Raw genomic sequence first — 22,782 nt, forward strand, 5'->3', positions numbered from 1 at the left:
AGTTGGGATTCTCTCAGGCATTTGGACTTCCCAGCGGCCTCTTTTCCGAGGGTCCAGCCCCGCCTGGGGTTGAGTATCTTTTGAGCCGCTGGAGACCTGGCTTCTCTAGACCATGAGCTGGTTGTGGGCAGGACTTATGTCTGTTGTTATATCGTACTCTCCCAAGTGCTTAGTACAGTGCTTTGCACACAGTAAGCGCTCAACAGAGAAGCAGCCTGGCCTAGTGGAAAGAGTCTGGGCCTGGGAGTCAGAAGGTCCTGGGTTTTAATCCCGGCCTCACCACTTGTCTGTTGCGTGACCTCGGGCAAGTCGCTTCATTTCTCGGCGCCTCGGTTCCCTCATCTGTAAAAAGGAGATTAGAACCGTGAGCCCTAAGTAGGACGGGGCCCGTGTCCAACCCGATTATCTTGTATCTATCCCAGTGCTTGGTACAGTGCCTATTAATTATTATAATTATTACCTACCCCACCCCACCCCCCGGGGCCTCTGGGTGGAGATTTGCAGGACTCTGGGGCAGGTCCTCCCGGCTTCTGCAGCTCAGGCCTGGCCCTTCTGGAGGCCTTGTTCCCCCACTGGTCAGTCATATTTACTTAGCGCTTAACTGCGCGCAGAGCACTGTACTAAGCACTTGGGATTGTACCAAGCACAATTGAATGAATGAAAGAATGAATACTGGCAAGAGAACGGCCGCGCCTGGTGGCCTCTCTGGCCAATCCACTGGCGTTGGCTGGGCCAAAGATGATCGATCCACTAGGCTCCCTGGCTTGTCTTCCTCCTGGGCCAGCTCTTCCGCTCTGCAGACTCAGCCCTGCGATGCATAGCTGTTGTTCCCAAACACCCAAAGCCCTGCATGCCAGTCCCCCTTCTCCCCGCACCATGGGCACAACCTGGGTGAACAGAGGAAACTCAAGGGGTTCTGTGAGGTGCCTGGCAAGCAGTAAGTGCTTAACAAGTACTGTAATTATTATAATTAATTATTATCTACCCCCTCCCCTCCCCGGGGCCTCTGGGCGGAGAATTGCAGGATTCTGGGGCAGGTCCTCCCGGCTTCTGCAGCTCAGGCCTGGCCCTGCTGGAGTCCTTGTTCCCCCACCGGTCAGTCAATCATATTTACTGAGCGCTTAACTGCGTGCAGAGCACTGTACTAAACACTTGGGAGACTACGATATAAGAATAAACAGACACATTCCCTGCCCACGATGAGCTTACAGACTAGAGGGAGAGACAGACATCAATATAAATAAAATAAATGACGGATCTGGACATAAGTGCCGTGGGACTGGGAGAGGGGAGCGGGTCACAGGGTGACGCAGAAGGGGGTGGGAGAAGAGGAAAGGAGGGCTTAGTCAAGGAAGGCCTCTTGGAGGAGACGGGCCTTCCATAAGGCTGTGAAGCGGAGGAGAGTCATGGTTCGTCAGATATGAGGAGGGAGGGCGTTCCAGGCCACAGCCCGGTCCTCTCTCCGGGCCCAACTCCCTGCTCCGGGCCCCGATGGGGAGACGGGAGCCCATCGGAGCCAAAAGCTCTCCTCGGTGAGGGTCTGGTCGGGAACGGGTTGGAGCCTCCAAGCGGGGCTCTGGGAAGGTCCAGAGATGGTCTCTGCACTCCCGTGGAGATCAGATCGCCCAACAGGCACCTCCACTGGAAGACAGCCCCAGGCCCCGGGCTGGGCCACGGGAAGGAGGGGCGGCTGACAGAGAGGAGATGCCCCATAATTGCATTTGTGAGAAGACATTCTGCTTGCCAATTAGATTCTAGAGCAAGTTGTGCCCAGCTGATGGGGGAGGGGATATGCCGGGCCAGGCTCTTTTGCAGCTTCACAGCTGCAACCTGACCGAGGGTCCCTGGAGCCCCTGCTCTAATGCAACAAAGCCCAGGGCCACGGGAGGGGGGTGGGGCGGGGAGGAGGAAGAGGAGAAAGAAGGGGAGGAAGAGAAAAGAGGGGGAGAGAAGGAGAAAGAGGAGGAGGGAGGAGAGGGGGAAGAGGAGGAGGAGAGGGGGAAGGAGAAAGGCAGGAGAAGGGGGAAGAGGAAGGGGAGGAAAAAGAGAAGAGTGGGAAGAAGGAGAGGAAGGGGAAAGAGGAATGAGTCGTTTAGAGCTTACACCCCGCAAAGAGCTGTTCTGAGACCAGGAGAGAATTCACAGACAAGGATTCAGAACCCGGTTCTGGCCCTCAGAGAATTGCTGGACTCCAGGGAAAGAAAAGATGGCAAATTCTATTTTACAAACCGACGGTGATTCAACAAGAAGACCAAGACCCACGCTGCCCCCGTCCCTCCAGAAACGTATATTTTAATAGGGGAGACGGTCGGCATAAACCGCTGAATGTCCTACTGACTATCGTCAAGAAGGAAAGAATGACAGCAGGGAGAAGGCACCCAGATGAATAGGTGTGGAGGCTCTGTGGGAGTTGGCTGGTCTGGAAGGTCTGGGGGATGAATGAATCAGAGAAGGCCTCCTGGAGGAAGTGGGTTTCGTAGGAGACTTTGAAGGTTTGGAGGCCTGTGGATCGGTACATTTGGAAAGAGGAGGAGTTGTGGGCTGTGGTAAAGGGGGTGAGCAGTGGGACGAGGAGAAGGTTTGAGGCGGATCGATCGACCGATTGCTGGATTAGAGAAGTAGCATGCCTTAGAGAAGTAGCGTGGCTTAGTAGAAATAGCCGGGCCTTGGGAGTCAGGGGATGTGGGTTCTAATCCCGGTTCTGCCACTTGTCTGCTGTGTGACCTCGGGCAAACCACTTAACTTCTCCGGGCCTCAGTTCCCTCATCTGTAAAATGGGGATTAAGACCGTGAGTCCCACGTGGGACAACCTGATGACCTTGTATCTACCTCAGCACTTAGACCATTACTTGGCACATAGTAAGCGCTTCACAAATAATGGAATTATCATTGCTAGTGGATGGAGTGAGGACTGAGCTAGCTCAGCAGCATGAGGAGAAAGATGAGGGCAGGTGGGAGGGAGGCTGCCGGTGGAGAGCCGGAAGCTGACGGCCGCAGTTTCCGTCTGGCTGGTCCCTCCGTCATCGGACCCCCGAGACAGCTGGTCTCGGCCCCAGCCTCCGGGAGCCCGCCAGTCTGCCTGCCCCACTTGAACCTTAGGAGAGCCCAGACAGCTGGACGGAGGAGGTGAAAAGTTCAAGTCCGTCGGAGCTCTGGGCCCGCCGAGGAGGCAGACTCTCTGATCTCTGATGGGCGCCGGGGGGCCGTGAGAGACCCAGGGCTGGCACGGGGACCGCCCGGCTCCTCCGTTTTAGCCAAAAAAAAGAAGGTTCCCCTCAGAGGAACAGAGAGAGATCCTCCATCTCTCCAGAGGGCAAGGGGAGGGAGGGCTTCAGAGGAGAGACGGAGAGGGATGCAGCGGAGAGGCAGGGGCACAGTGAGGATTTGGGGAAGAGGGCACAGTGAGGGACGGAGAAGGTAACTCAGAGATTAATGTTCCGGGCCTTCTGGACAGGTTGGGCCCTGGTACCCTCTGAGCCCATCTCCAGGGTGTTCATTCATTCAATCAGTCACCTTGCTTGAGCACCTACTGTGTGCAAAGCACTGTACTCAGCGCTTGGGAGAGTACACTATAACAATAACAGACACATTCCCTTCCCACAACGAGTTTACAGTCTAAAGGAAGAGACCGAAGTTAACATAAATAAATACATGACAGATATGTACACAAAGTGCCGTGGGGCTGGAAGAGGGGATGAATAAAGGGAGCACGTCAGGACGGCACAGAAGGGAACGGGAGAAGAGGAAAGGAGGGCTTAGTCAGGGAAGGCCTCTTGGAGGGGGAGGGGATGGCCTCTCAATAAGGTTTTGAAGAGGGGGAGAGTCATCGCCTGTCGGATTTGAGAAGGGAGGCCGTTCCAGGCCAGAGGCAGGATGTGGGCTTGGGTCGGTGGTGAGCTAGGCGAGAATGAGGCATAGTGAAAAGGTTAGCATTAAAGGAGCGAAGTGCGTGGGCTGGGTTGTAGAAGGAGAGTCGCGGGGTGAGGTAGGAGGGAGTGAGGGGGTTATCTGTTTTAAACCCGGCGATGAGAGAGAACGAAGCAGATGCAGATTCCAATTGCCACATTCCCTGGCCTTGCCCCCATCCCTGCCTCTCAACGTCCCCTTGGAAAACCCAACCCGCCCCAGGCAGCGGAGAAGGACCCCTTCCCCCCAACCCACTGACCTGTGGCCAGGTGGGGGTCTGTCCGGCCAGGACTCTGAACCCACCTCCCCAGTGGGGAGGAGCTTGGCTCAGGCAGACTCCCCCCCCCCAACTCGCCCCCCGGCTGTTCTTCCAAAGCCCCAGCCAGCGGCGCGCTCAGAAGCTCGGCGGCCACAGCTGCTTCTAATCAGGCCTTGAGCCCCGAAGCTGGCAGGGGGGCTCAGGGGAGAGTGTTGGGGAGGGGGTGGCTGGGCTGGAGGGGCAGCTGGGGCCAGAGGATTTAGGGGGTCGCCACTGTGGCCGTCAGAGCCTCCGTCTAATCCGGTCCAGGCCGGCACGGGGGCGGCTGAGGGATGGGCGGAAGACCGGTCGGGTTTCTGGCTCTCTGGTTTCCGACTGATTGGTAATCATCTCTCTTTCCCGGGGTGGGAAATCGCAAGCCATCCTTTCTGCATCTAATAGAGGGCAGCGTCAAGAGTGGGCACCCGGTGGCAACAGCGAAACAGAAGTGGGGGAGAAATTGGCACCGGGGCCACGTGGGCTGAGCGAAATGCCATCTCCCTGGCCAGTGGCGGGCAACGGGGATCTGGGCGGTTTGGCTTTTGTTTTCCTTGGAACCAGGGGGATTTGACTAGATCTGTAGCTCCTGCCATTCCGTCTCTCCGCATCTCCACCTATGGTCTATGTCTGTTATTCATCCCCCCTCCCAGCCCCACCGCACTTACGTCCCTATCTGTTATTTATCGGCGCTTAGAACAGTGCTTTGCACATAGTAAGCACTTAACAAATGCCATTACTATTATTATTACTATAGTAATGTCTGTCTCCCCCTCTAGCGTGTAAGCTCCTTGTGGCAGGGACTGTGTCTGTTATATTGTTCTATTGGACTCTTCCTAGAGCACAGTACAGTGCTCTGCACACAGAAAGCGCTCAATAAATACGATCGATTGACCGACTGACCGTCCCCTTCCCCACGCCTCTGTCTCTGGGCCTTTGTCTCGATCCTCTCCTCTGTGCCTCTCTCTTCCTGGGCGTGCATGACAAGCAGCGTGGCTTAGTGGAAAGAGCACGGGGAGGTCGTGGGTTCTAATCCCCGGCTCCGCCACTTGTCAGCTGTGTGACTTTGGGCAAGTCACTGCACTTCTCTGGGCCTCAATCACCTCATCTGGAAAATGGGGATGAAGACTCTGAGCCCCAACGTGGGACAACCTGATGACCCTGTATCTACCCCGGCGCTTAGAGCACATAGTAAGCGCTTACCAAATACCATCATCATCATGTATCTCTATCTCTTCCCTGCCTCTCTCTGGATGTATTCATCTCTCCCTTCGAACCTGTGTCTCTCTCCTGACTCCCTCTGTGTCACGATATGCCTGTTTCTCTCTGTCTCTATCTCCTGTCCTCTGTTTCAGCGTCTCTCCTCATCTCTTTCCCGATCTCCCGCTCTGGGATTCTTCTCCCTTACCGCTCCGTGCGGCAGCTGCCGAGGCATGCCGGGTAACGGTGCGGGCACTTGGGGCCTAAATGCGTCCCGTGTGTGAACAATACCCTTGTGGCTCCTCGTAGTGTGCTGCTGGCTCCCCTGCCCACCTCTTCGCTCGTTGCGCTCCGGGCCCCAGCGGGACCACCAATGGAAAGAGACAAGAGAGGAGGAGTGATGCTGCTGTAGCTCTAGAATCCATTCCTCTGCACAGGGCCGCGGTCCTGCGGTCTTAGGGTCAAGGCTGAGCCATCATTCGCAGGGGAAGACGCCATCACCATCGTCGTCAGACCCTGCCGGACCCTCCTCGGCCCCTGGAACGACGCCGTCCGGGTTCCCGCCCGAACAGAACAACATCCGGACACTGGCTCCCCTCTGTCCCATCCCGACCTGCTGTCAATCGATCAGTGAATTGTATTTATTCAGTACTTACTATGTGCAGAGTGCTGTATTAAGTGCTTAGGAGAGTACAATATAATGGAATCGGTAGACAGATTCTCTGCCTACGACGAGCTTACGGTCTAGAGGGGTTGAGTGCATGCTGAAGAACAGAGTGGCCTCGTGGATAGAGCCCGGGCCTGGGAGTCAGAAGGACCTGGGTTCTAATCCCTGCTCCACCTCTTGTCTGCTGTGTGACTTTGGGCAAGTCATTTCACCTCTCTGGGCCTCAGTTCCCTCATCTGTAAAACGGGGATTAAGACTGTGAGCCCCGTGTGGGACAGGGAGTGTGAGACAGGGACTGCATCCAACCCGATTACCTATATCTACCCCAGTGCTTAGAACAGCGCCTGACACATAATAAGCACTGAACAAATTCCATTATTATTATCATTATTATTATGAGAAGCACCTGAAGTAGGAGGCCTCAGAAAACCTTAGGAAGGCTAATGGCTACACAGGCAAAGCGGTGAACTCTGAATCACGAGGAGAAATTCTGCTCCTCTAACCCCAGCTCCGAGTGGCTAATTTGGGGTATTCTGCATTTGTCCTTTTATGTCTGTTTAATGCTTTAGTGTTTCATGGCTCCCGATGTGTCTGTTTCCAGCCTTCCCCCATCTTCTACATTCACAGATTCTGAGCCCGTCAAAGGACAGGGCCCATGTCTAATTCCCACCTGCATAGTCTTCCCTAGCATCTAGTACCGTGCTCTGCACAAAGTAAGGGCTAAATAAATGCTATCACTGTTACCGCTAATATGGTCCGTCCGGCTTTCAGGGTCGTCGGGATGTTTGGCCGTACGGAATGCGGGTTGAAAGACTGGACCACGGAGCTTCCCTCCTTAATTGTCCATGTTGGACCTCCATCGGTAACCATGGAGACAGGAGGGCGGCGTTCCCATCCCGAGCCGGGTCAGGTCACCCTTTCCCACAGAGTCTGCGTTCCGATTCCCCCAGCTAAAAATACCACCCGGCGCCCACTGGCCTTTTATGGAAAAAGAAAGCCATCAGGGGCAGCTCGCTGGTCTCCTTGCAGGAGGAGAGGAGGAAAGGGATTGTGTCTGCTAACTCTGTTCTAGTTTACTCTCCCAAGCGCTTAGTCCAGTGTTCTGCATGTAGTAAATGCTCAATAAATACCACTGACTGAAAGCAAAATCCATCTTCCAGAGAGGTTTAAAAGCAGGGAGGGAGGGAGGGTGAGGTTGGGGCTGAAGCATTAAAACTCGAGGTTCTGACCCCCTCCAGAAAGATGGGAGAAAACTGACCAGAGAGAAGGTCTTCACTCTCCCTTCTGTGTCATCTGTGCGCTTGGATCTGGGACTCTTGGACATCTGATATCCTCCCCAACCCCACAGCCCTTATGTACATATCTTTCAGTTGTGAATTATAAATTATTTGCTTATATTAATGTCTGCCTCCCCCTGTAGACTGCAAGCTCATTACCGGCACAGAAGGCGTCTGCTAATTCTGCTGTATTTTTCCCAAGAGCTTAGAACGGTGCTCTGCATATAGTAAGTACCCAATAAATACCATTGACTGATTATTAGTATCATTATTATTTCTAATCCAGTTCTCAGTACAGTGCTTGGCACATACTAAACACTGAACAAATACCACAGTTATTTTTATATTTCTACCCTAATGCTTAGATCAGTGCTTGGCACACGGTAAACCCTTAACAAACATGAGTTAATAAAATTATCACTATCATTATTTCTAACCCAGCGCTTAGTACAGTTCTTGCCACTTAGTAAGCACTTAATAAATACCACAAATATTATTTCTAAACTAGCATTTAGTACAGTAGGCATTTATCAGATATCGCAATTATTCTTCCTTGCTCCCTCCAGTCTGCTGGGATGCAGCAAACACCGAGAGTTGGCCGTGGGCCCACTGGGTGGATATGAGGAGTGGCGTGGCTCAGTGGAAAGAGCCCGGGCTGGGGAGTCAGAGGTCACGGGTTCTAATCCCGGCCCCTCCACTTGTCAGCTGTGTGACTTTGGGCAAGTTACTTCACTTCTCTGTCCCTCAGTTACCTCATCTGTAAAACGGGGATTAAGATGGTGAGCCTCACGTGGGACCGCCTGATTACCCCGTATCTCCCCCAGCTCTTAGAACAGTGCTCTGCACATGGTAAGCGCTTAACAAATACCAACATTATTATTAGTAGTAGTATTAATCCCGGCTCCCCCACCCGTCTGCTGTGACTTTGGGCAAGTTGCTTCACTGCTCCGTGCCTCAGTTCCCTCATCTGTCAAACGGGGATGAAGACTGCCCCTCGTGGGCCAACCTGATGACCCTGTATCCACCTCAGCGCTTAGAAGAGTGCTCTGCACATAGTAAGCGCTTAACAAATACCAACATTATTATTAACAAATACCATCGTTACTATCGAATGCTGTTTTTCAGTGCCGACACAAGTGGGAGGAAGGCGGGCGGAAGCCGGGCCAAGGCTCGGTCCCAAAGTGCCACTGCAGTGGATCCATTCGGCTATCTGGGCGGCCAGCTGGTCACCCTCTTATCGGGAAGGCGGGTCACCTCACGCTGGTGGTTGGGCACCGCTCTAACCTGGAGGAGTTTTCTACAACCCCGCTGCTCTGGGTCCCAGGCCTGTGTTCTCTCCACTAGGCCACACTGATTCTCAGAAATGGGTTGGGCCGAGCACGGGGCCGGGCACGGGGCCGGGCACGGAGGTGCAATCATCAGAGCTCTTGGCCGCCAACTCACTTGGATCCATTTGCTAGATTGAAAGTGGCTGGGCCAAGCTGGGGATTTCCATCAACTAGAGAAGCAGCCTAGCATAGCGGATAGAGCCCGGGCCTGGGAGTCAGAAGGTCCTGTGTTCTAATTCCGCCTCTGCCAGCTGTCTGCTGTGTGACCTTGGACAAGTCACTTCACTTCTCTGGGCCTCAGCTACCTCTTCTGCAAAATGGGGATTGAGACTGTGAGACCCGCAAGGACTGGGTCCAACCCGATCTGCTTGCATCGTGCCCAGGAGTGCAGAATTTTGGTACTTGTTAAGCACTTCCTATGGGCCAAGCACTGCTCTAAGCTCTGAAGGTCGATACAGGTTAATGGAGGTGGACATAGTCCCAGATGGAGCTCGCAGTCTTCATCCCCATTTTACAGATGAGGTCACTGAGGCCCAGAGAAGCGAACTGATTTACACAAGGCCATGCAGCAGACACACGGCCGAGCTGGGATTAAAACCCAAGTCCTCAGACTCCCAGGCCCGTGCTCTTTCCACTAGACCGCACTGCTTCTCAGAAGGTGCCTTCGACAGAGGAAGAGGCAGCCCCCGCTTCTGTGCTGCTCTTAATAGGCACCCGCAGTTTCGGCGCTACCGCTCTGCCCTGCCGGCAAACATCTTCACCGCAAAACCCTTAATTATCATTACGATGACATCTACTGAGCGCTTCCCTCGTGCCGAGCATCGTGGCTGAGCTGTGGGGAAGGCGCGAGATAATCCGGTCAGTCAGGCCCTGGCTGAGATGGAGAGACGGTCTGAGATGGAGAGATAGTGGGGAATGGAAATGAGGAAACTGAGGCTCAAAGATTCGTTCAATCATATTTATGAGCACTTACTTTGTGTAGAGCACTGTACTAACCGCCTATAATAACGGTATTTGTTAGGTTCTGTGTGCCAGGCACTGTAGTAAGCACTGGGGCGGATAAAAGCAAATCAGAATGGACTCAGATATTGTCCAACGTGGGGCTCAAGACTCAAATCCCCATTTTAAAGATGAGGTAATTGAGGCACAGAGAAATGAAGTGAGTTGCCCAAGGTCATACAGCAGACAAGTGGCAGAGCTGGGATTAGAACCCATGACGTTCTGACTCCCAGGCCGGTGCTCTAATGATAACAATATTAATGACGATGGTATTTATTAAGCACTTACTATGTGCCAGGCACCGTTCCAAGTGCTGGGGTAGATACAAGCTAATCAGGTTGGACCCAGTCTCCGTCCCCCATGGGGCTCACAGTCTTCAACCCCATGTTGCAGATGAGGCAACTGAGGCCCAGAGAAATGAAGTGACTTACCCAAGGTCACAAGGCAGACAAGGGGGAGAGTCGGAATTAGAACCCAGGTCCTTCTGACTCCCAGGTCCCTGCTCTATCCACTAGGCCACAATTGTTTCCCAACAGGTTCCACTGGGCTAAAAAGGGATGGCGGAGGTGAGGGAGGAGGTGGGGCCTGGATGGGATGGGGCTCGTGCGGGGGGGAAGGTCTCGGCTCTATCCCCGTCTCAATCCATTTTACAGATGAATTAAGTAAGGCAAATGAAGCGACTTGCCCGGGGTCTCACAGCGAGGACTAGAACCCAGGTCCTTCTGACTCCCAGACCAACGCGCCATCCACTAGGTCACTCCGCTTCCTCTCACTAAGCGAGGCTGCTTCTCCAGTCCTTCCTTAGTTGAGGATTCCCGGCGGGTCAGAGGCCACCTGGGGCTTCCCTCCACCCCAGGGTGGATGGTCCCAGACTCCTCGTCTGTCTCTCTCGCCCAGGTCTAGGAGGGCACCGGGTTGGAAAGCCCCAGCTGTGGAGGGGCAGCCCTGCGGGGCTAATGGACGGTGCTGGGAGCCGCAGTCCGATCGGAAAGGTTCTCTCTCCTAATTACCTCCAACGCCACACGGGTTGACTCAGCAACGGGTCGGCGGGGCCTCGTGCAGATCTCCAAATCGGCACGCACCGAGCCTGCCGTTTACATCTTCCTCCGCGCCTTCCAGAGGCCCGGCGGCCATTAATTATGCACAGGAGCAAATTGCTTTCTCCCGCAGCCCTGCCGGGTCCAGGTTCAATCGTTCGTCTCCCCGCGAACCCCGACCCCATCCGGCCTCGGTCCCGTCAACGTGACCCTGCCGACACGGCACCGCCAACGTGGGACCGCCAACGTGGCGCTGTCAACGTAGTTCTGCCAGTGTGATACGCCCCAGTGAGGCATCGCCAAAACGGAGCTACCAACGCACCAGCGCCGATGGGGCACGGCCAAAGCGGTCCCGCCGGGCGCCCCGGACCCCCTACCCCTGAGCGGGTTTCAGACCCGCCAGGGTCTCGGCTGACCGGCCCCCTCAGAGGCCACCAGGCTGGCAAAGCCCAGGGGGCTTCCTGGAGAAGGGCTGCTGGAGAGTAGGGGGTGAACTGCCAACGGCAGGTCTGCCCTTGTATGGGGTAGATTTTGCCCCTTAATGATCTGAGAGTTGAGCTAGAGGGCTGCCGAAGGGACTTGAGAAAGGGGAAATCAGGTGAGGGAAGAGCTCTTGTTCTCAACGCCCCAAACTGACGCTGCATTTTTCAAAACGCACTCCGCCTCCCGCCACGTGACAGTGAGGAATGCCCCCCTTAAACCAGCTGGCCTGCTCACTCCATCTGTGATATCTATTGAGCACCTCCTGGGTGCAGAGTACTGTACTAAGTGCTTGAGAGAGAAACAGAGAATTAATTGGTAGACATGATTCCCCGCCCTCAAGAAGCGAACGGCCCCGTGGCGCCGTGGAAAAAGTCTTCAACCCTAGACCACCAGAAATATACCGTCACGGAGAGATCGTACTGGCATCGAGACCTGAAGGAATGTCATTATAGTCCTGGGTCGGAGCTGCCCTCTATCCGGCTCGGGATTTTGCCTCCGACAGAAGCTCAGGACGCTTGGAAGTACTGGAACTTGTCTGTCCTCCTGGACCCCCGGCTCGTGGATAGGGAAGATCCAACCAACGTCTCTAAACGCTCTTCCCCCTCCGCTCCTAATTTTCCTTCCAAGGACCCAGTGGAGAAGAGTGGTGGTATTTGTTAAGCGCTCACGAGGTGCAAAGCACTGTTCGAAGCGCTGGGGGATACAAGTTGATCAGGACGTCCCACGTGGGGCTCACGGTTTTAATCCCCATTTTACAGATGAGGTAACTGAGGCACCGAGAAGTGAAAGTCACACAGCTGGCAAGCGGCGAGCAAGGAGTAGAACCCATGACCCCAGACTCCCAAGCCCGGGCTCTTTACACTGAGACACGCTGCTTCTCAGTGAGGACCTTGGACGCTATCATTTAGGGAAGGGAGGGACAGCGGCTAGGCTTCTAATAATAATGATAATAATATTTGTTAAGCGCTTACTATGTGCCAGGCACTGTTTAAATAATGGGGTAGATATAAGATAATTGGGTTGGACGTACTCTCCTGTCCCACGTAGGTTGACAGCCTTAATCCTATTTTATAGACGAGGGAACTGAGGCAGAGTAAAGTTAAGAGGGCGGGCGGGAGGCGCTTGAAACCCTGAAGGCTCTGGGATTACCCAGAAGATCTCTTTCTCTCTCGGGCGTACGATCACCCTGATTCTGAGGTGTGGCGGGCAAGGGGGAACCGGTGACCCTCCCCCCTTTATAGCCGGGATTAAGCAGGTAGAGGATCATTCCTACCAACTCTACTGTACGTTCCCAAAGCCCTTAGTACAGTGAGCGCTCTGCACAATGTAAGTGCTCGGTATCAGCGACGGATTGAGCTTAAATTAAAAAGTCCGTGGTCTGGACGGGGTCGGAGGGGATCTTGGACTCAGCCCAAATGGGACTGAGATCTGAAATCTTCCTTCCAAACCACCAAATGAGAAATGGCTCCTCATTCAAGAGCCCAAGAAGGTAAAGTTTAGCTGTCGAGCGAGAGGAACCCAGTTGATTCTCTAGACTGTAACCAACTCTGTGGCACTGTTACCCTCCCAAGCGCTTAGGACAACGCTCTGCACACTCTGAGCCCTCAATAAATCCACTGATGATGAGGAGGACTCGCAGGCACCCACACACGCACACACAAGCATACATCCCGGCTCCGCGGCTTGTCAGCTGCGTGACTATGGGCAAGTCACTTAACTTCTCTGTGCCTCGGTGATCTCCTCTGTCAAATGGGGATGAAGACCGTGAGCCCCACGTGGGACGACCTGATCACCTTGTATCCCCCCCCAGCGCTTAGAACAGTGCTTTGCACAGAGTTATAGCGTCATGGGCTGCAGAAGACATTTCGGGAAGATGAGGTGAATTCGGACCATTCGATTCTGGCCCTCACAGACTCGACTCGGTCTTCCCTCGCTCCGACCCCTCAAACCCGGCCCACAGAAGCCCACACACACGCTTCCCCGGAGGGGGCGGGGGGGCGGGCTAGGAGTGGGCGGGCGAGGGGCACGGGGGGCAGCCGGGGAGGCTATCAGCGGAAGCATTTAGAGGTCCTGCTGAAGACCACTCAACCCCCTCGCCGCCTCTCACCTCATCTCCCTATTCTCCTACTCTAAACCCAGCCTGCACACTTTGTTCCCCTAATGCCAACCCATTCACTCGATCTCATCTATCTCACCTCCGAACTCTCACCCACGACCCGCCCCTGGCCTGGAACTCCCTCCCTCCTCATATACAACAGACGGTGGCTCTCCCCCCCGCTTCAGAGCCTAATTGAAGGCCCTTTTCCTCCAAGAGGCCTTCCCCGATTAAACCCTCCTTTCCTCTCCTCCCACTCCCTTCTGCGCCGTCCTGACTTGCTTCCTTTATTCGTTCCCCCTCCCGACCCCACAGCACTTATGTCCATATCTGTAATGTATTTATGTATTCATAATAATGTCGATCTCCCCGTCTAGTCCGTAAGCTCGTTACACAGGGAATGCGTCTGTTTATTGTACTCCCCCCAGGTGCAGTCCCTGCAACTCGGTCTCCCAGTTCGGATAGAGGCAGCGGGATGCCCTCTCTCCGTGGCCCATTTAATAGCGATAATTATTTATTTATTAAGCACTTACTATATGCCAGGCATTGTGCCGGACGCTGAATAACCACAGGCCGGGAAGTCGGAGGACCCGGTTCTCATCCCCGCTCTGCCACTTGCATGCCGTGTGACCTTGGGCAAGTCAAAACTTCTCCCTGCCTCAGTTTCCTCATTTGGAAAGTAGGGATTCAATCCCTGTTCTCCCTCCTACTTAGACTGTGAGCCCCCTGTGGAACAGAGACTGTGCCTGACCCGATTAAATTTCATCTTTCATCTATCCCGACCCTCGGTACGATGCTTAGCACACACTGGGCAGTTAGCAGATGCTATCATCATCATAATTATTATCATTATCATTATTACTATCAAGAAGGCATCTCAAGCCCGGTAGTCATCGACATTTGTATGTTCGGAATCTTCTCCCAGACCGTGGGACCACTAGCGGCTTAGTCACAACCCAAGTGGGAGCACGCGGGCAGGAGTCTGAGAAAACGCACGGACATGCAAGCGATCTATCCTCTGGGACGCGGGGGCCTGCTCGCACCACGTACCGAATTCCCGAAATTGGTACAAAAGGTCGGGGGTTCGGATCTCGCCGAGCCTGGGTGTGTGTGCCATCTGTTAGAGAATGAACTAGCCAACAGCACACACACGGCTTCTTGACGACGGCTCAGAACCTGCAGGAAAAGCCGGTGGGACCAAAACAGCCAACGGCCTTACGGGACGGGAGCTGCCTCCTCCCGAAGAGGGGGACCCGACGTCGCTCCCTTGGTCCGGCCTAGCCGGGGTTCGGGGATGCTCTCTGGGCCCGGCCGGGAAGAGACCCTGCGGAGACTGCGAGGAGGCAAATTTGATCAGTTGGGCCGGCCCCGTCTGGCCGGAGCGATGGATCAGTGGGATTGACTGAGCGCTTTTCTGTGCAGAGCCTTGTTGTGAGCGCTTGGGAGAGAACATTAGAGCTGGCAGACACAATCCCTGCCTTCACAGAGTTTATAATCCGGTGGGGGAGACAGATATTAAATTACAGGCAGAAGAAGCAACTGAGTATAATTAGACACACATAAATGCTGCGCGGGGGCGGGGGCGGTAAGTAAACGAGTGCTTTAGGGGTGAGGATCGAGACTCGTTCTCACGGCCCATTCCGGCGACTACCCTCGCGGCCGGACGAACGTGGGGGCTGAAGCCAAAGCCTCCGGGTGTCGGCGGGCGGTGTGGGGGAGAAGAGGAAGGGGGAGAGGAAGGACAGATGGTTGAAGTGGGAGTAACGAGGGGAATAGGGGGAGAAAGGGGTGGGGTAGCCAGAATCGTTGCATCTCTCCTTGCAGGAGTTGCCAACTGAGGCCATAAGTGTCCCCACTGTCCCCCAAAAGTCACATCAAAGCAGCCCCCATTTCTACTGCGAGAAAGTGTTTCCATGTGGGGCCAGCAGTTCCTAGATTCCCTCTGGGGCCCGTAGAGGCTTGGCTGCTTCCAAGCCCGTTCCGACCAGGACCCCTTCCCGAGGATACAGTCTCCCACCTCCTAGACCCCCTATCCCCTCCTAGTCTCCCTCCGGGAAACAGAATAAACCCGATTAGCCCTGAATAGCCCTGAATTCATCCTTGGCAAAAAAAGGATATCTGTTGTCACTCTCTCTGTGCCGTTGGCCGACCCCACCGTCGCGGGGGTTTCCCAACACAAACCTCGCTCATTCACAGATCTCTAAGGAATAAAGGCCAGCTCACCACTACAGATTATTTAGGATTTCCAGGGCGAATAAATTCTGGACCTTGAACGGGCTTCTGGAAGGAGGAAATGCAGTTATCAGCTCCACAGCCCACAGAACGTCCCAGGGGGAAACCCCACAGTTCGCTCAGAGTTTTGACGAGCCTTTGAAAGCTGGGCGTGGGTGACCTGCGTGCTCATTTTCAGAAGCCAAGCTGCTGTTTGGAAGCGCGCCTCTGACAGGCAAAAGTGGCGGGGGGGGGGGGAAGCAAGTGTGAGATGGGGAGGCAGAGGTGTTGAGATTGTAACACCCAGTCGATCAACTGGGGTATTTCTACCTACCCCCACACAGCAATCTCTCTCCAACTGAAAAAGAGGTTCTCACTGCCACGGAAAAAGACTCTCAGAGAGATGGGATTTGCCGTCGAAGGGAAGACGGGTTTTTGCTCACGATAAGAGGGATTGCCCGCAGTTAGAAAAGTGGCCAGGCAGAAAGAGCACAGACCCGGAAGTCAGAGGACCAAGGTTCTAATCACTCGGTCAGTCAATGCTATTTACTGTGTGCTTACTGCAGAGCACCATACTAAGAACTTGGGAGAGTACAATACAAGAGAGTTGGCAGACAAGCTCCCTGTCCACAAGTAGCTCCTCGGCTCTGCCACCCGCCCGCTACGTGACCTTGGGTAAGTCACTTTATTTCCCTGGGCCTCGGTTTCCTCCTCGGAAAAATGGAGGTTCGATACCTTTTCTCATTCCCCATTAGATTGTGATCCCCAGAGACTGTGTCCCAGCTGATTATGCGCTGGGGACATAAGAAGGGCTTAAAAACTACCACGGTCATGATTATTTGAAACCTCCCCTCCCACCCCTCGACGCTTTATTTTATGTTTTTTTAACCGAAGGGCGAGAGGTGAGAGAAAATGACATCTATTTAGATTTTGTGGCAAGATTAGGGTGGACAACTCAGCGAAACCAGGAACGTCATCAAATTAACGACAGCGTTTATTGAGCACTTGGCTGAGCACCTACTCTGTGCCAAGCTCTGAAATGACTTCCAAAGGAGTGCTGAGCTCCCAAGGGTAGAACACTGTAAGGGGCATCTATGTGCAGGGGAGCACCGGAGCGGCAATTTAGGAACACAGAGTAACTAAAGAACACAGTCCCCACCCTCGAGGAGAGAGGCGACTCCATTCACCCACGATCCTTCTTTCCTCCATCCCCTAAGCCAAAGGAAAGGAAATGCTGCTGAAAAGCTGGACCTCACGACAGTGGCTATTAGGTCTCCTTAGGGCAGTAAACTTCTACGAGGGGAAGTAAACTAAACTAAACTAAAAAGAGTGTGAGTCTAGATGCAATTTGGGCCTACAGGCAGACAGAAATGCAAGTCAAAACTAAAGGATTAAGCAGACTGATCCACAAATGCTGAGGTGGCCCGTGGGCGAAAGGGCTGGCCTGATCAGGAGGAAGGTGAGGGGAAGGCTTCTCGGAGGGGGTGGCTTCTGAGACAACTTTGAGGAAAAGAGCCATCGGGGTTGGGTGAAGCTTGAGGGGAGCTCTCCACCTGTGGAAAGTAGCCAGCAACGAATCGGAGGCGGGAGAATCGAGAGCGAGGGACGGTGAGGAGGCTTTCTCCGAGGGAGAGAGGCGTACAGGTGGGGAAGTCAGTCCATCAGTCGATTGCATTTATTGAGCGCTTACTGCGTGCAGAGCACTATACTAAACGCTCGGGAGAGTACACCGTAACAATCTTATAGACACATTCCCTATCCACAATAAGCTTGCAGGCTAGCGGGGGAGACAGACATTAATATAAACAAGAGCAGAGAGATCGGTCGGCAAGAGGCAGGAGGAAAAGTCGGTGGCAGGTCTGGTGGTTCAGCCTACGTTTGGCTAATTCCTACAAATAAAACAGTTGGAGCGGGGGGCGGGGGCGGTCAGACGGCATTTAGTGGCTGGACTGATTAGCAGTTCTCGATAACGGATCATCGCGACGTATTCGCACGTGCCGTAACGTACGGCTGCTGCTCCCCAGTCAGAGAAGCAACGTGGACCAGAGGACTGGGAGTCAGGAAAGCTGGGTTCTAACCGCGGCCCCTCCGCTTGGCCGCCGCGTGTCCCTGGGACGAGTCGCTTAACTTGTCTGTATCCCCGCTTCCTCATCTTTAAAATGGGGTTGAAATATCTGTTCTCCCTCGCCCCTAGACTATGAGCCCAAGTAGGACAGACAGTGAATGCAATTATTGTTATTATTGTTGTTATTATTATTATTATCATTATTATTCATTCATTCAGTTGTATTTATTGAGCGTTTACTGCGTGCAGATGACTCTACTAAGCACTTGGGAGAGTATGATAGAACAGTAAACAGATTCCCTGCCCACAACATTATCACTATTTGCCCCCAAGGCCACCTGGACCCCCCCCTTCACGGTGGCAGATAGGCAAGGTCTCTAAGCTAACGACATGGTGGAGGATGATGGGGGTGTGGACAGTGCAAATGTCGTGGGTCAAAAGGCATCCTCCCTCCTCCAGGCTTTTCGAGAGCGGCGGCCACAGTGGCCACCTAGCCCAGAAAACCTAGTCAATGCTTGTTGATAATAATAATGATACTTGTTTAGGGCCTACTATAGGCCAAGCGCTGGGTAAATAAATACAAGCTGATCCAGGTTGGATACAGTCCCTGTCTCCCGTGGGGCTCACCTTCTTAATTCCCATTTTACAGGTGAGGTAACTGAGGCCCAGTGAAGTGCAGTGACTTGCCCAAGCTCACATAGCAAACATGAGGCAGAGCCAGGAATAGAACTCAGGTCATTCTGGCTCCCAGGGCCGTGCTCTATCCACTAAGCCACGCTGTTCTCCTTCACCTTGGCCACCGGCTCCAGCCTCCCGTTGTTCTTGCCTTTCCTCAAGCTTCCCCGGCAGCAGTTGAGAGGAGGGCCGGGGGTGGCCGCGAAGGGTCGGCCGCTCCCTCGAACGTCCACCTCCCCTCTCAGGGCGCCTGGGCCAGCCGGAGGCCCAAAGGCCCTGGGTCAGAGTAGGAGAACGGAAGTCAAGTTCCTTTAGCCCCACAAAGGGAAGGTGGGACCACTGTTCCTCATCCCGAAGGCATGGCCGGCCGTCCCCCCGTCACCAGAAGTCTCCATCCAGAAGGAGCCCGGAGCTTCCCCTCCCCTGCTCCCGCCAACCTCCGCCTACCCCCCGGGGCCCGGACCCGTCTCCGCCGGCCACGGTCCCGGCCCCCAAACCAAGTGGAGCGCTTCCTCCTACACAAAATCTGGCCCTTCGGATCCCCTGAGGGACGTCCACCCCTTTCCCCCGCACTGGGGTGCCCAGCAGTCTTGCTGAAATAAAAGCCTCCATCTTGGATGGTGGATATCCCCCTAGATCCCAACACCTTCCCGCAGCTCCCCTCAGCCAACAAAGAACAAAGAAAACGTCTGTTTCCCTTCGCCGTGACGAGAGCCGCCCCTCTCCCGGGCTGGATCGCTCGCGGGAAGCGCGAGACACAATCCTCTGCCGACACGTCCTCCGACCAGCCCCACGGGAATTATTCGTCCGCCATTCCGTTAAAAAGAAATGAGCTTCTGCCTGCCGATTCCTCTCATCCCATTATTCAGTACTATTTATTGTCCACTCTGTGCAGAGCCGTAAACTGAGCGTTGGAGATAGTCGATCGACAGCTGCCGTGGTAGTAGACACGATTCCTGCCCTCAAGAAGCTTCCAATCCAGCGGGGGAGGCGGATGCTAAAATCAATTTCCGGTCAGGGACAAATCCAAAGCCGATCATTTAGACACTATCTTTGGCCCGCTGGGGCTCACGGTCTACGGAGGGGGAGGAGAAGGAGGGCTTGGCGACGGGCAAACGAGGAACGACGGACACGATAAAGTCGGCAAAACGTTGGGAGAAAGCGTGGGCTCTGGGAAATCCCGAAGTTCGGAGGGGCAAACGGCGTTAAAGGGGTCGTTGGCGGGCTCCCTCGCCAGGGCAGGTGGCTGGCCACAACTGCCTCCGTCTTCCCAACGTCCCAAAAGCCCGGAAGGCCGCAGGAGGGCCACTTGCCGTCTCCACGGCCACTCTGAGAACTCTGGGGCCGCCCGGGAGGATAGCCATCTGAAACCGTGGGTGGCAGGTCCCTCGGTCCGAAGGCCGCCTGGGCCAGTGTGGCCAGGCTCTCTCCATACCATACAAACATACCAGTTTAAGCCCTGCAGACCCTGGGGGCACCAGCCAGGGTGTCTGTCCGTCGAGGTTATCGCCAGACTCTCCCCCTCCACTCTGCCCCACACCCCCCGCACATCCCCTCTCTGTCCCGCCCTTGGAGACGGCCCGATTAACAGCCCAGTTTCCCACAGAATCAACTCATCGTAGTTGAACCCTGTCTCGGCCCTGACCATTCGCTCAGCTTCACCCTAGCTCTTCGTTTCAGTTTGGCCCTCTCAAATTTTCAGTGGCTGTATACCTTCTGTCTCTGACAGGAAGCCAAGCCCTCTCTGGCCCGGGGCCCGGGAGCAAGAGGAAGAAGAGGAGGAGGGCTTGGTGCCCTCATCATTTGCCAGTTCAACCCTTTCCTCCTCCGGCAGCAGAGGTAACTGCCCTCCTCATCGCCCCCACCTCCGTACACAAATACACTCCCGCCCCCCGGCAATGGATGGTCTCTGTCTATCTTAAGAAACAAGGGCTCTGGCAGATCCTAGAACACGGATCTCTCAGATTACGGATTTGAAAATATTTGTAATCTCTATCCTGGATGTATATATCCATACATGCCCCTTTAGGCGGGAAGTTCCTGGTAGGCAGAGAACTTCTGTCGTATTGTACTCGCTCAAGAGAATTAGCAGTGTGGCCTAGTGGAAAAGAGCACGGGCCTGGGAGTCAGAAGGACCTGGGTTCTAATTCCCACTCTGCCACTTGCCTGCTGTGTGACCTGAGTCAAGCCACTTCACTTCTCTGTGCCTCATTATGAAATGAAGATTGTGAGCCCCGTGTGGAACAAGGATTGCGTCCAAACTGATTAACTTGTATCTACTCCAGCACTTAGACTGTCTGGCACAGAGTAAGCGCTTAACAAATACCCTAAAAAAAAAAGCGTGCGGTACAGTGCTTTGCATACAGATCGTGCTCAGTAAATACCGACTGATCCTGGCCAGTGCAGGCAGTTTCCAGTCAGCCTGCCCTGCAAGCCGTTCTAGTCACCCCTTCGGCCTGCCTGGCCTCTCTGTTCAGGCTCCAGTCCCGGGGTTTTGACCAGGTTGAATCAGCCCGTTGGGAGCAAAGGTGTTGGGGAGAGCGGCCATCCAGCCTGCTCAGAGCCAAAAGTGGGAAGGGTTTCCAGGGGTTGGAGAGGGGAAGGTAAGGAAACCGGGGGAGGGGCTGAGGAAGGGGTTCCGGAGGAAGCAGGCTGGAGGCAGGAGGCTGTATTTGGGGTTGGGCTGCCCCAACTCCTCTCCTCGACCCTCCACCTCATACCCACCCACTCAGGTCAAGGGAATCCATTTGCCCCAGACTGAGGAAGGGCCGGATCCATTACTCCAGGTCACACGAATCTCCCTAAGGGGCCGGAAGACCGCAGGGGCAGGGGGTCCTAGTCCCTAGCGGGGTCCCCGCACGTCTAGTCAAGCACCTCCTCCCGCGCCACACTCCCTCCCCTCCCACCCAGCCTCCATCCAGGAATCAGGGTGACTGGGGGGGGGCGGGGAGGGTAAGTCGCAATTAAAAGACATTTTTGCCAGCAGTCGAGGGTCTCAGGATGGTCTGGAAATGTTACGCCTCCGGGGTCCCATGCTTTGCTATGCCCCCTTTCAGTTTCCACTCCTCCCGACCCCCGGGCTGGATGCAGAGTACAAAGTTAATACCAAGGGGATAATCGATTAGACAGAAGAACAAATGTACTCGTACGGGCCTGTAGGGCTCTAATCTTAATAATCCAAAGACCACCCAAAGACCATTCCCAGCCCGCCCCGTCCACCTGTGCAACGATTCCAGCGGTACGCTCGCCGCCCGGCTGCCCCCTCTCAGGCCCTCGGCCCCGGACTGGGCGAGCGAACAGAAAGAAATCAACAGCAGAGGGAACCAGTCGCCCTCAGATTGGGGGTCACACAGAAGCGGAGGGAGGGTCACCGCCCACACGCCGGAGGCACCAAGACCAAAGCCAGGTCTGAAAAAGCTGGCGGGCAGCTCTGTGGGAAGCCTAGCGTCAGCGGCTGGCCCTCCTGAGTCGGGCCGGCCCGGAGGTGAAGTCACAGACATACAACAATCCCTAACCCAGTAGGGGCTACCCATCCTCACCCAGGTCACCCGGCCCCTTCAGGGGGGAGGCTCATGTGACCCGGAGTAATGGATCCAGCCCTTCCTCGATCTGGATTCCTTTAATCTGGAGGGGTCAGGTGGGGCGGGGGCGGGATGGCGGGAATGGAGGAGAGGTCTTGGGGCAGCCCAACCTCAGAGGTCGGTTCAAGCCGGCTAAGAAGACCCCTCGCCCGGCAGGGTGACCCCAAGGGTTCTCTCTCCCGGCTCCGGGAAGGAGATGGAGACACTCCCGGAAGAATCGAGACAGGAGCCGGGAACGGGAGGCCGGCGTTTGCAGCGGGCACGCGGCCGAGGGCGGTGGCGTAAAGAAACGACGAGCGGGAAGGCCCCGGGCAAGAGACGCCAAAGGAGAAGGCTCAGGAGGAAAGAAAAATGAGCGGGAGGACAGCTACGGTTCTCAGAGAAAAAGGCTGGAGAGTAAACGGCTGGAGACAAGGAGCCGTCCGGTGATCCGGGCCCGGGCCCAGGGGAAGAGAGCACCAAAATGGTCTCAGATGAAGCAAGGCCACCTAAAACCGATCATCCCCGAAGACACCGAGAGATACCTTCCTAGCCTCCGCTTCCACCGGACTCCCTCCCCGGTGGCCCGGGGAACCCCGGGGAACGACGGCCGGGAGGGGCTACAGGCCACTGAGGGAGCTGAATAGACAGCCCCCGCCGAAAGAAGAGGCCCCGAAGGGCACCGCACACCCCCGGACCAAGGAGAGATCAGTGGAGGGAGGGGTTGTCAACCGCCGACGGGGAACGGCAAGTCAGAGAGAGTCTCGGCTCCTGGTTCTAGGACTGACAGAACCGAGCCTGCCCGCCCGCTCTGCCGCCCGTGAGCCACACCAGCCCCAGGTCAAAATGATGAAGAGTGCCATCCTCCCTGACTGAGTCTCTCCTGGGGAACACGAGGGAAGCAGGAGGTACAATCCCGCCCTCAAGGAGCTAACCACTGAGCAGAAAAAAATGGTCCCCCGGACCAACCCAATGGCGCGCAGC

The sequence above is a fragment of the Ornithorhynchus anatinus genome, chromosome 10 (genome assembly GCF_004115215.2).
Source record: "Ornithorhynchus anatinus isolate Pmale09 chromosome 10, mOrnAna1.pri.v4, whole genome shotgun sequence".
Taxonomy (NCBI): Eukaryota; Metazoa; Chordata; class Mammalia; order Monotremata; family Ornithorhynchidae; genus Ornithorhynchus; species Ornithorhynchus anatinus.